Below are 13,938 nucleotides of genomic sequence, written 5' to 3'. Positions count from 1 at the left end.
CAGCTCTGAACTGCTCTAAGTACTTGTGTGCAATCCACTTTGGATTCACATGCCTAATGTTATGGTCCCTGGTACATGCATGCTTCAAATGTCCTGTTTTGATTTGAACAGTAAGCTTATCCTTGTTCATTAAAGAAGCCCATAGCTTGAAAGGACATCCCTTCTGACAATATGCTTTGCATCTGGTTTTGTCATTGGGCCTAAACTTCATCACAAATCGATTCTTGATCCCATAATTCCTCACTGCCTCTTTAAATTGTGCAAAGCTTCTGAATTGCATGCCTATTTCAAATTCAGGATCTTCCATATTCTCTTCCTTGAACTCAGAAAACCTAGGTTTCTGTGACTCAATATCAGAGTCACTGTCATCAGCTGAATATAACTCTTCAGACTCTGCATGATAGGAATCATCTCTACCTTCATCTACACCCACAGTTGCATTATTCACTGCTTCACTTGCACTTGCATCATTTGCATTGTCTTCTCTGTCAATGGCTGCAATATCCTCTCGCTGCACATCCCCATCTCTTTCCATACTAGAATCTTTGCTGTAGTCAGAATCCACCAATTCAGAACCATCAGAATGGTTCTCCACATCATCATCAGCATCTCCTTCCTCATCCCCACCAACATCATCACCATTTGCACCTTGATTCTGACTACCATGAGCAGGTTCCTGACCCTGATTCAAACTAAGCTCTGTGTCATCTACTACATTTTCACCCACAGCACTGGCCAAAGCAAAATTAGCACTACCTAGTTCCCAACATGCATGAATATCAATCAATTTATCAGCATCTACACTGAGTGCCATCCTCAGAACGTCTCTTTCAGTCCGGATAGGGGTTATCCTAACCTGTAAATCCTCATGACATTGGTAGAACTTATACAAATCAGCATCTTCACCCAGGCCTAGACTAACACCCATGCATATCAACTCTGACATTATCAAATTTGAGGTACTACAGTAATCAATGTAACCCAACACCCTATGATCATACCCAATTCCAGCACCCACTACTATTTTATGAATTCGTATACTAAAATACGGCGAGTCAGGTTCTGTGACAAAAAAAATTCCAAAACAAAAATGAGAAAATGCTCATATATAACCCTAGGTAAAGTACATACATTACATTAATGAGAGGAACTAGCCATAAATTGGAGCTGGAGATCCTTCCCAGCGTGGTCTCCAGTCGCGGTCCATCCTTTTCTTCAATTTGGGGCTTCAGTCGTCGCAGCAAGAGAGGGAAAACAAATTTTAGGGTTTTGTCAGATACGCGGAACTGAAATCATTCAACAAATCAATTTTAGGGTTTCTCTAACAGAATGCAACAAAAGAGGGAAATCAAATTTAGGGTTCATGTAAGAAACCAAGAGGAAATAAGATGAATCGTTTAGGGTTCGTAGAAAAATAACATAAATGACCAAATTGGAACTATGTTTGTTGATCTGATAGAGGAGGGAATCGAAACGAATCGTTTTGATTATCATAAGTGAAACGATTCGTTTTGATTACGTGGATATTCAGTCATCTTATGTTGCTGACATGGATGAGAGAGATTCATCAGGCTATTCCGACATGCCATGTCACCACAAAACACTGCGTTTTGATGTAAGAAGTGTAAAAAACGGGAGAGTGACATCCCTGTGTAACAAATAGGCTACGTTGATGACACTTTTGTAAAAAAATCGACATTAGTGACCTTTTTGAAATCCCATGGAACTTGAGTGATCCAGGGAGTTTAATATCCCTTTAAGCGTGATATTCGTTTTTTTTTAACAAAGGTTATATTTCATTGAATGTAATGAAAAGTACACATATGAATAACTCCTTAATAAATTTAAGTGAGCCATTCCATAACAGAATGATGAGAACTGCAGAAGCAGTCATTGATAAGGGATTTTTTTGCTACGGTTAACATATTGAAATTTAATTTCCGAAAATCGGGAAACTAGATTGAATATGTCTTCTAAAACTACTTCAGCATCTCTGTCGTCATTAGAGGAGGCATTAATAGAATTTATCAATACTTGACAATCTCCCTCAAAGATTACTCCAGTAAGTCCTGTTGATAACACTTCCTCCATTGATGTTCGAAGCGCCAAAGCCTCTATAACCAGTGGTATCACCAATGCCAATAACTGACATTCGTTATTTTTCAAAAACGCAACACCTTGCATTTTAATTTGATTTGTAGAATTCTTATTTCAGGCCTTTTTTTCTCTATCCAGTTTCTTCTTCATCTTTTCTAGAAAATCATATGATTTGTGATACTCGTTTTCCATAACCTATTTTGCAATGTCACATGATACCAAATTTGATTTTTAACGTAATAATATTAAAAAAATTAAAATTAAAGGAGATCTATAGCAATCACAAGGAAGTACTTAATAGCCAAACTGATAATAATTTTTTTAGATGAACCAAAATGGCCATTAATAAAAGGTTAAATCAATTTCGGGATGCCTAAACTAAACGATTTTGGTTTAGATCTCTCAACTTATATTTGACTTCCTCAAATCCCTAAACTTTCGTTCTTTGGTTTATTACGTGTCTAAAATTTTGTTTTTTTATTATTGGGTATCTAAATTTTCATTTTTTGGTTCACTTGATCCTTAAATGGATCTCCATTTAAAGACTTAAAGGACCTAATGAATTGAAAAAATGAAAATTTAGGGATTTGAGGAAGTTAAATAGAAGTTAGAGAACCTGATAAACCAAAATAATACAATTTAGGAATCCAAAATGAATTTAGCTACTGAACATAAAGAGGTCATAATCAAAAGAGAGATGGTTAAACAGCTGATACTAGAAACATGTTTATCGAATGAAAAATGTGATAATTTTACCTCATCCCTTTACCACCTGAAAACAAACAAATGATTAATTCACCCCTCAACTTGGAACGAAATATTAAAATAGTCCGAAATCATCAAACGGGATAAAAAGAGAGCAAACTACTATAAATTCTCTCCATATGTTATAATTCACAATTTGATCTCTCTTATTTGAAAATCAAACGATTTGACCCCTCAATTTTATTTTTGTCGACGATTTAGTCTTTCCGTTTAGTCAACCGAGTCAAAAGACTAAATTAAAAAAATTAATTTAAAAATAAAATAAAAATTTGATCCCTTTCTTTTATTTTTATCTACAATTTCGTTCTTCAAGTTTGAAATTAATTTACTCATAAATCCTTTGACTTGGTTAACTAACACCAAAATTAGATGGAATGTTGACAGAATCAAAATTGAGGGATCAAAAGAGAACAAAGTGTGAATTATGATAAATGTACGGGGTTTTAAAATAATTTGCTCAAAAAAACCAATATTTTTCAAAATCAGTCAAAAACTCTCAAAAAGAGTGAGATATAAAACAACATAATTAAAACCTCATTAAATTCTAATTAAAACTTTAATGACACTAATTAACTTAATTAAAATGTTAACTTAATTAAAACCCTAATTAATAGTAATTAACCTAATTTGACCTGCCGCCGCCAGCTTCCTTCCATCATCATGGCTCATGATATAACTTGTCAATTTATGTATTATTAATTTACTACTTTAACCTAACAATTTGTTGTTCGGGTTAATAGACATATTTGTCCGGTTAATTTTACATTGAATTTAATTCACACCTCAACTTGGCATGAAATTTCAAAATGGTCCAAATTCATCAAACGGGATAAAAAGAGCAAATTACTCTAAATCCTCCACATATATCATAATTCATAATTTGATCCTTCACTTTTGTCTCTGTCAACGATTAAATACCTTCGTCGATTTTTGGTATTAGTCAACCAAGTCATTATTCTTGTTCATAGACATATTTGTTCATTTGATGTTACATTGAATTTAATTTGCTAATTAGATCAACTTTTGTTTCTTCGTTTATTTAGTTTAATTACATTGATCCGAAACTGTTTTACTGAACACGATGACGAATTAAGGAAGCCGCTTTGAAGTTACATTTATAATTCTAGCTTTGAAATTCATTCGTCCATTGGTCGTGTTTCAGATTGGTAGGTAAAATTGTTGTGCTATATAAGGAAACAGCTTTAAAATTAAAATAGATCGCGAAGAAATAAGAACAAGTGTTTATGAAATACTAGTCTTGCTCAAGCAGTAACTACTGTTTTTTTATCAGCAGTGTTTGCACTTATACGGTGTTTGATCAGATGCAAGGGACTGGGATTTAAATTCAAATTTGATGATTCTAAGTTCATCATTAGTTGGAACCACAACGTATGAAGGCACAGTCCAAGCAGAAGTCTCTCATATTGTTTTATCCAAAGTAACTCTGATGTTCTTAGTCTTCATTTTTAATTTTATTTTTTTGAAATTTTGTTTAAACATACGTTACTGTCAATAAATTAAGGCCTGATGCCTTCAAAAAAAGCCTAACCTTTTAACCCATTTTCGATCCTATCCCGATGTTGAAAACCTGTCAGTTTTATCCTATTTCGCATTTTATCATTTCAATTGTACCCTAAATTTTAATTTTTGTTAATTTTTTTATTTAAATCATACAATTAACTATGTCTAAAGATAGAATTAAATTCATTTTCATTTAAAAAAATACAAATAAATCCTTTATTTTTAAAAACTAACTAAAAACTATAATCAAATTAAAACTAATTTAAATTCTTTATAAATTTGACTAAATCTAAATAAATTATAAACACATACAATTAATATATGTTATGCATGGAGAACGTTTTTGAATTTTTTTCAAATAAAAAAGACGTCAATTTAATATTTTAGGGTAAAACTGAAACACAAACATGCAAAATAGGGTAAAATTGACAAATTTTCAACGTCGAAGGAGGATCGAAAAAGGGCTAAAGGTCAGAGTTTTCTAAGGCATTAGGCCATAAATTAAATAGATTTTTTTTTTATAGATGGATTTCATGTGAAATATGCTGTTTTATAGCTGGTATCATATAGTATCACGTGTTCTATTTTAATTTCCATGCTACTTAGTTGAAAATAAAGGGAGAAATTTCCCATAGGATTGTATAGTTGTGTAAATTAATTAAAAATGATATTCCGATGATCTCACACACATTTAAACTTACATTGGATATCAAGAGTTTCTAAGTTATTATTCATGTTATTCATATTGTGAGAAAATTGGAACCCAAACTATAAGAAACTGCATGATTTATTCTTGTTAGTAAATGTGTTAATTGCGTGAATACATATTATTTATAGTATACATTGTGTCATGAAATTTACCGCCAAAAATACATTGAAATTGAATATTGATGTTAATTGACATGTGTGAGATATTAGAGCAAACTAATAACAAAATTATGCCACCGTAAGGTGGAACGATGTGACCGTAAGGTAGAATCATGTGATTGTAAAATTGATGTGGCTACACTGCTTTAAAAAAAAATAGTATATCAAATATAAAAATTGATGTTGATAAACTGTTATAAGAAAATAGTATATTAAATCTAAAAGTTGATGTTGACGAACTGCTATAAGATTAACAACTAACTGCATTGAGGAGAACTGCTTACGGTGTTAAACCAGAAAGTGCTATTATCAGAAACAACTAACTGCATTGAGAAGAACTGCTTACGGTGTTAAACCAGAAAGTGCTATTATCAGAAGACTCTGGGACTTTATCTTACAGTGATAAGCTCAGAAGTGTTAGGCTCATAAGACTCTCGGGCTTTATATGTCAATGAATCCTTGAATGTGATAGACCCAGAAGACTGTGAGGCTTTATCTGGCAATGCATCTTTAGATTTTGCTAATGGACGCATAATCTAGTTGTAATCATGTTGATAACGCAAAATATATAAAACAAATATTAAACAATAATGACAATTGGCAATAATTATCAAGATGATAAAATTTGCAACATCAAAACCTTTTCACTGAAAAAAGCATATGTATTTGGAAGATATTAACTAGAATATTTCTGATACAATAAACAATGTAAAATCCATATACAAAGCAAAACACAATATGCTCCGGTTAAGCAAATTTTTCTTCTTCAACCTCTTCTTAACCTCCTTGTAAACGTCTTTTTGTTGCCTTCTCTCTTGTTGAAACTCTAATCCTATTTATTCACAACCAGCGGCATCCGCTTTTAAGGAGGTGGATTTAGCCTTTTTTTTGCTAAAATCACCTCCCTAATCTCCAAATTTTTCTAATTTTTTTATCTTAAAACAAATAAAAGTGTCTTTTACAAAAATTGCAATTTTTATCGGGGTTTCTAAGTATTTTTTTTATCTTTTCTACCATAAAATGGGTTCTCTTTATGGATCATAATTTCTTCTTCATTTGGTTTTTCTGACGTGCTTACGTTTTCCGGCGTCTCCGGCGACTGTCCCACATCTCCGGAGACTGTTCCACATATCCGGCGACTGTCCCGTCATTTCGGGTATCCTTCTCGGCATCTCTGATATATTCCAGCATGTTGAAAGAGTTTTTTTACAGATTTAAATAAGACTCGACACTTGCATTTTACAATGTCATATAAGTACTCAAGCTCTGGTATTGAAATATCAAAATCTTAACTTCTACACATATTTTTGTTAGTTCGAACAACATTGAAAATCTGATTTTTTTAATTTCGTACAAATGTATTAAATTAAAAAATATTATTAATTTGTTGTTTTGTTATCTCATTACGTATAATAGTATTGAAACTTTTAAAATTCAGCATTTTAGTCCGCTAGCGTTTGAGCAATTTTGAAAAGGCTAATTTTTTTAATATTATACAAATAAAATATGATATATTATCTTATTATGTATACTTATACTTGAATGTACTTTTCTTTATTGGAAAACTCAGATTTATATGTTTTTTCTTTTCTATATTGTTATTATTTTGAAATAGTAAAATCAATCTATATAATTGACAAATTAAAAAATAAATAGAAATCTTTATTCATTCGATCACTATTCACCAAAAGCAAAACCCGATCCAGTTCAAAAATCCTAGAAGTACACAAGTGTAGCAATATAAACTTGGAAAATCTTCTTCTTCTTTTTTCATTAATCAATCAATATAAAAAATATATATCAGTTCTTCAATAATTCTTCTGAAAGAATAACAAAATAAAACAGATTAGTTCAAGAAGATATTAATGGCAATCCCGGTTTTGGATTTTTACACACTTCTACTCATTGTCATTCCTATACTAATTTATTAAACAAAATAAATATTAATAATAATCATTTGATTTTCATTTCTTCTCATTCTCATTGTCATTTTCATTTCTTCTCATTCTCATATTGTCATTTTCATTCGTAACTTTTAATCAAACTTTCCGTAAATTACAGACTACAATTTAAATCCGCGTGCAAAAAACACTGCAATGATCCGAATTTGGTGAATCTAGTGCATCATTGAAAGGAAACCACAATGTATGATCTCACTGTCCAAGCAGATATCTCCCATAGCTGCTGCGTTCAAGAGGGCTAACACTCTTGCAGCATAGAAAACTCGTAAAGACCGCGCAAGAGTAGCTCTTATATCTTAATCTTCATTTTAATATACTTTTTCTGAACTTATGTATAAACATATGTTATTAACAATAGACTAATGAGATATATTTTTATAAATGAACTTCCCGTAAAATATCGTTTTTCATAGCCGGTATCATATCGCATCATGTGCTGTCTTTTTATTTCCGAGCTACTTAGTTGACGACATAGGGAGAAATTCACTATAAGATTGTATAGCTGTCTATAACAATTAAAATTATATGATCACGCACACTTTTAAAAGACATTGGATATGAAGAGCTTCTAAGTTACTATAATAGTTCATATCATTCTTACTGTGAGAAAATTGGAAACTAAACTTAAACAAATTGCGTGATTTCTTTTGTTAGTTAAAATGTAATGATTGCGTGAATACGTATTATTTGTATTATGTATTCTTTCATGAGACTTGCCAACAGAAATACTTTGAAAGTTAATAAATTTAAATTTGATTGTTAATTTACATGTGTGAGGTTGGAGGAAACTAACAACAGAATCATACGGGAAATTATAAAGTAGCATAAAAATCAGCAGTTCTCAAACTGCAATGTGGAAAGTTTGCATTATATAAGAATTAGATGGATATATAATATTTTAAAGATTCAAAATTAATATATATTTTTTAAAATTTAAATAGTTTATATATTTAATTGGATTATTTAGGATTGGTAAAATCCGTATGGAGTTTTGATTTGTGTTTTTTTATTACTTTTGTAGCTATCCTTCTACATTCGAAGGAAAGAATTGTTTTTGTTAGTCCATATATGCGGGATGTTATTATGAATTTAATTTTTGATTTTTAAGAATAGCATGTTCAGCGTATTTTTAAGTAAATATAAGAGTTAATTGGCCTTTAATATATACATGTAATATGTAAATTAAACATTTATTTTAAAAAGTACAAACTCATATTTTAACATAAAACCAGCCATATCCTGCCCGGAAACACAGATAGACCTAGAATTCACTGTGAAAACAACTGCAAGCTACACTCAAATCTATCCATGAAGACGCTCTTCCCTCAAATACTACGAAATTAACATATCCCTTGTAACCAACCGACGATGGACCTAGTATTTATTCACACAGCAACAATATGAATGAATAATAAATTGTACTGAGTTAATGCCAATACAATTTGATTATAGGCATTAATTTATGAAGATTGATATGAAAATACCATTCTAATTGAATGAAATATAGGCAGTGCATAATATATATATACTAAAATAAACAATGAGAACTTTTTTCCACAAATTGTAAACAAATATGAAAGATGAATAAACAATGAGATATAGGCAGTGCATAATATATGCCTTCTGTAATTTTCAATGCAGATGAAGATTACTGTAATTTTTTCACAACTAATTGTAATTAAATATGAGAGCTTTTTATTTTTCAAACTGACGTTGGAATACCAAATGAAGAAAAAAAAAGTTAGATTTTGGCATGAACAAAGAATGATGTAAAGCAATTATGATTGAATGTAAAGATTAAAAGAGTTATAATTTTTAACAAAGACTGATTTAAACCAATGAATAAGTAAATAAGTATTTTGAAAAAGATGGGAACTAACAATGAATAAAATAAAAAATTATAAAATTTAATAAAAATAAGTATTTTGAAAAAAATGGAAACTAACAGAAATGCTCTATTTGGTGAGAATGAATGAGAGGGCTCCGTTGGTCCTCTCAATTATATAATATATAGATATAGATTAATTTACTACTTTAACATAACAATTCGTTCTTCTGGTTAATAGACATATTTGTCCAGTTAATTTTACATTGAATTTAATTCACACCTCAACTTGGCATGGAATTTCAAAATGGTCCAAATTCATCAAATGGGATAAAAAGAGCAAATTACTCTAAATCCTCCGCATATGTCATAATTCATAATTTGATCGCTCACTTTTATCTCTGTCAACGATTAAGTCCTTTCATTGATTTTTGGTATTCGTCAACAAAGATTGTTCTTGTTAATAGACATATTTGTTCATTTGATGTTACATTGAATTTAATTTGCTAATTAGATCAACTTTTGTTTCTTCGTTTATTTAGTTGATTTACATTGATTCGGAACTGTTTTACTGAACACGATGACGAATTAAGGAAGCCGCTTTGAAGATACATTTATAATTCTAGCTTTGAAATTCATTCGTCCATTGGTCGTGTTTCAGATTGGTAGGTAAATTTGCTGTGCTATATAAGGAAACAGCTTTTAAAATTAAAATACTAGATCGCGAAGAAATAAGAACAAGTGTTTATGAAATACTAGTCTTGCTCAAGCAGTAACTACTGTTTTTTTATCAGCAGTGTTTGCACTTATACGGTGTTTGATCAGATGCAAGGGACTGGGATTTAAATTCAAATTTGATGATTCTAAGTTCATCATTAGTTGGAACCACAACGTATGAAGGCACAGTCCAAGCAGAAGTCTCTCATATTGTTTTATCCAAAGTAACTCTGATGTTCTTAGTCTTCATTTTTAATTTTATTTTTTTGAAATTTTGTTTAAACATACGTTACTGTCAATAAATTAAGGCCTGATGCCTTCAAAAAAAGCCTAACCTTTTAACCCATTTTCGATCCTATCCCGATGTTGAAAACCTGTCAGTTTTATCCTATTTCGCATTTTATCATTTCAATTGTACCCTAAATTTTAATTTTTGTTAATTTTTTTATTTAAATCATACAATTAACTATGTCTAAAGATAGAATTAAATTCATTTTCATTTAAAAAAATACAAATAAATCCTTTATTTTTAAAAACTAACTAAAAACTATAATCAAATTAAAACTAATTTAAATTCTTTATAAATTTGACTAAATCTAAATAAATTATAAACACATACAATTAATATATGTTATGCATGGAGAACGTTTTTGAATTTTTTTCAAATAAAAAAGACGTCAATTTAATATTTTAGGGTAAAACTGAAACACAAACATGCAAAATAGGGTAAAATTGACAAATTTTCAACGTCGAAGGAGGATCGAAAAAGGGCTAAAGGTCAGAGTTTTCTAAGGCATTAGGCCATAAATTAAATAGATTTTTTTTTGTAGATGGATTTCATGTGAAATATGCTGTTTTATAGCTGGTATCATATAGTATCACGTGTTCTATTTTAATTTCCATGCTACTTAGTTGAAAATAAAGGGAGAAATTTCCCATAGGATTGTATAGTTGTGTAAATTAATTAAAAATGATATTCCGATGATCTCACACACATTTAAACTTACATTGGATATCAAGAGTTTCTAAGTTATTATTCATGTTATTCATATTGTGAGAAAATTGGAACCCAAACTATAAGAAACTGCATGATTTATTCTTGTTAGTAAATGTGTTAATTGCGTGAATACATATTATTTATAGTATACATTGTGTCATGAAATTTACCGCCAAAAATACATTGAAATTGAATATTGATGTTAATTGACATGTGTGAGATATTAGAGCAAACTAATAACAAAATTATGCCACCGTAAGGTGGAACGATGTGACCGTAAGGTAGAATCATGTGATTGTAAAATTGATGTGGCTACACTGCTTTAAAAAAAAATAGTATATCAAATATAAAAATTGATGTTGATAAACTGTTATAAGAAAATAGTATATTAAATCTAAAAGTTGATGTTGACGAACTGCTATAAGATTAACAACTAACTGCATTGAGGAGAACTGCTTACGGTGTTAAACCAGAAAGTGCTATTATCAGAAACAACTAACTGCATTGAGAAGAACTGCTTACGGTGTTAAACCAGAAAGTGCTATTATCAGAAGACTCTGGGACTTTATCTTACAGTGATAAGCTCAGAAGTGTTAGCTAATGGACGCATAATCTAGTTGTAATCATGTTGATAACGCAAAATATATAAAACAAATATTAAACAATAATGACAATTGACAATAATTATCAAGATGATAAAATTTGCAACATCAAAACCTTTTCACTGAAAAAAGCATATGTATTTGGAAGATATTAACTTGAATATTTCTGATACAATAAACAATGTAAAATCCATATACAAAGCAAAACACAATATGCTCCGGTTAAGCAAATTTTTCTTCTTCAACCTCTTCTTAACCTCCTTGTAAACGTCTTTTTGTTGCCTTCTCTCTTGTTGAAACTCTAATCCTATTTATTCACAACCAGCGGCATCCGCTTTTAAGGAGGTGGATTTAGCCTTTTTTTTTGCTAAAATCACCTCCCTAATCTCCAAATTTTTCTAATTTTTTTATCTTAAAACAAATAAAAGTGTCTTTTACAAAAATTGCAATTTTTATCGGGGTTTCTAAGTATTTTTTTTATCTTTTCTACCATAAAATGGGTTCTCTTTATGGATCACAATTTCTTCTTCATTTGGTTTTTCTGACGTGCTTACGTTTTCCGGCGTCTCCGGCGACTGTCCCACATCTCCGGAGACTGTTCCACATCTCCGGCGACTGTCCCGTCATTTCGGGTATCCTTCTCGGCATCTCTGATATATTCCAGCATGTTGAAAGAGTTTTTTTACAGATTTAAATAAGACTCGACACTTGCATTTTACAATGTCATATAAGTACTCAAGCTCTGGTATTGAAATATCAAAATCTTAACTTCTACACATATTTTTGTTAGTTCGAACAACATTGAAAATCTGATTTTTTTAATTTCGTACAAATGTATTAAATTAAAAAATATTATTAATTTGTTGTTTTGTTATCTCATTACGTATATAGTATTGAAACTTTTAAAATTCAGCATTTTAGTCCGCTAGCGTTTGAGCAATTTTGAAAAGGCTAATTTTTTTAATATTATACAAATAAAATATGATATATTATCTTATTATGTATACTTATACTTGAATGTACTTTTCTTTATTGGAAAACTCAGATTTATATGTTTTCTCTTTTTTTTATTGTTATTATTTTGAAATAGTAAAATCAATAAATAAATAGAAATCTTGATTCATTCGATCACTATTCACCAAAAGCAATACCCAATCCAGTGAAAAATCCAAGAAGTACACAAGTGTAGCAGTAAAAACTTGGAAAATCTTTTTATTTTTTTTAATTAATCAATCAATATGAAACATATAGATGAACTGATCCAGTTCTACAATAATTCTTCAGAAATAAAAACAAAATAAAACTGATTAGTTCAAGAAGATACTAATGGCAATCCCGGTTTTAGATTTTTGCACACTTCTACTCATTATCATTCCTGTACTAATTTATTGAACAAAATAAATATTAATAATGATCATTTGATTTTCATTTCTTATCATTCTCATTGTCATTTTCATTCATAACTTTTGACCAAACTTTCCATAAAATACAGACTACAATTTAAATCCGCGCTCAAAAAGCACTGCAATGATCCGACTTTGGTGAATCTAGTGCGTCACTGAAAGGGACCACGATGTTCGATCTCACTGTCCAAGCAGATGTCTCCCATAGCTGCTGCGTTCAAGAGGGCTAACACTCTTGCAGCATAGGAAACGCGTAAAGGCTGCGCAAGAGTAGCTCTTATATCTTGATCTTCATTTCGATATATTCTTTTTGCACTTAAGTATAAACATATGTTATTAGCAATAGGCTAATATATTTTTATAAATGAACTTCCCGTAAAATATCGTTTTTCATAGCCGGTATCATATCGAATCATGTGCTGTCTTTTTATTTACGAGCTACTTAGTTGACGACATAGGGAGAAATTCGCTATAAGATTGTATAGCTGTCTATAACAATTAAAATTATATGATCACGCACACTTTTAAAAGACATTGGATATGAAGAGCTTCTAAGTTACTATAATAGTTCATATCATTCTTACTGTGAGAAAATTGGAAACTAAACTTAAACAAATTGCGTGATTTCTTTTGCAATGTAATGATTGCGTGAATACGTATTATTTGTATTATGTATTCTTTCATGAGACTTGCCAACAGAAATACTTTGAAAGTTAATAAATTTAAATTTGATTGTTAATTTACATGTGTGAGGCATTGGAGCAAACTAACAACAGAATCATACGGGAAATTATAAAGTAGCATAAAAATCAGCAGATTCTCAAAATGCAATATGGGTTCCAGTCGCATAGCCTTAGTATTCGTTAATGAAGTAATTGATTCCTGATATTCAGATTTCTTACTTTAAGCCACTTCTCTTTTCTTTTCTTTTTTCAATTCGGCAATCTAACCCACATTGTTAATTCAAAACTTTAATTTATATTTCATTGCAACAAGTTTCTTTTTCTTCTCTTTTAGTAAATCGTTTAATTTGACGTTGTTGGTGCATAAATTTATATTGTAGTGTCACATAAGTACCTCAAGAATTAAATAATTTAAAATTTGGATTTCGACTACATTATAATATTGAAAAATCTAAAATTCAAAATTTTGCTAGCCTAAACAATATTAAAAATTTAAAATC

Source organism: Mercurialis annua, linkage group LG8 (assembly GCF_937616625.2).
Source record: "Mercurialis annua linkage group LG8, ddMerAnnu1.2, whole genome shotgun sequence".
NCBI lineage: Eukaryota > Viridiplantae > Streptophyta > Magnoliopsida > Malpighiales > Euphorbiaceae > Mercurialis > Mercurialis annua.
This window is presented reverse-complemented; position numbering follows the sequence as displayed.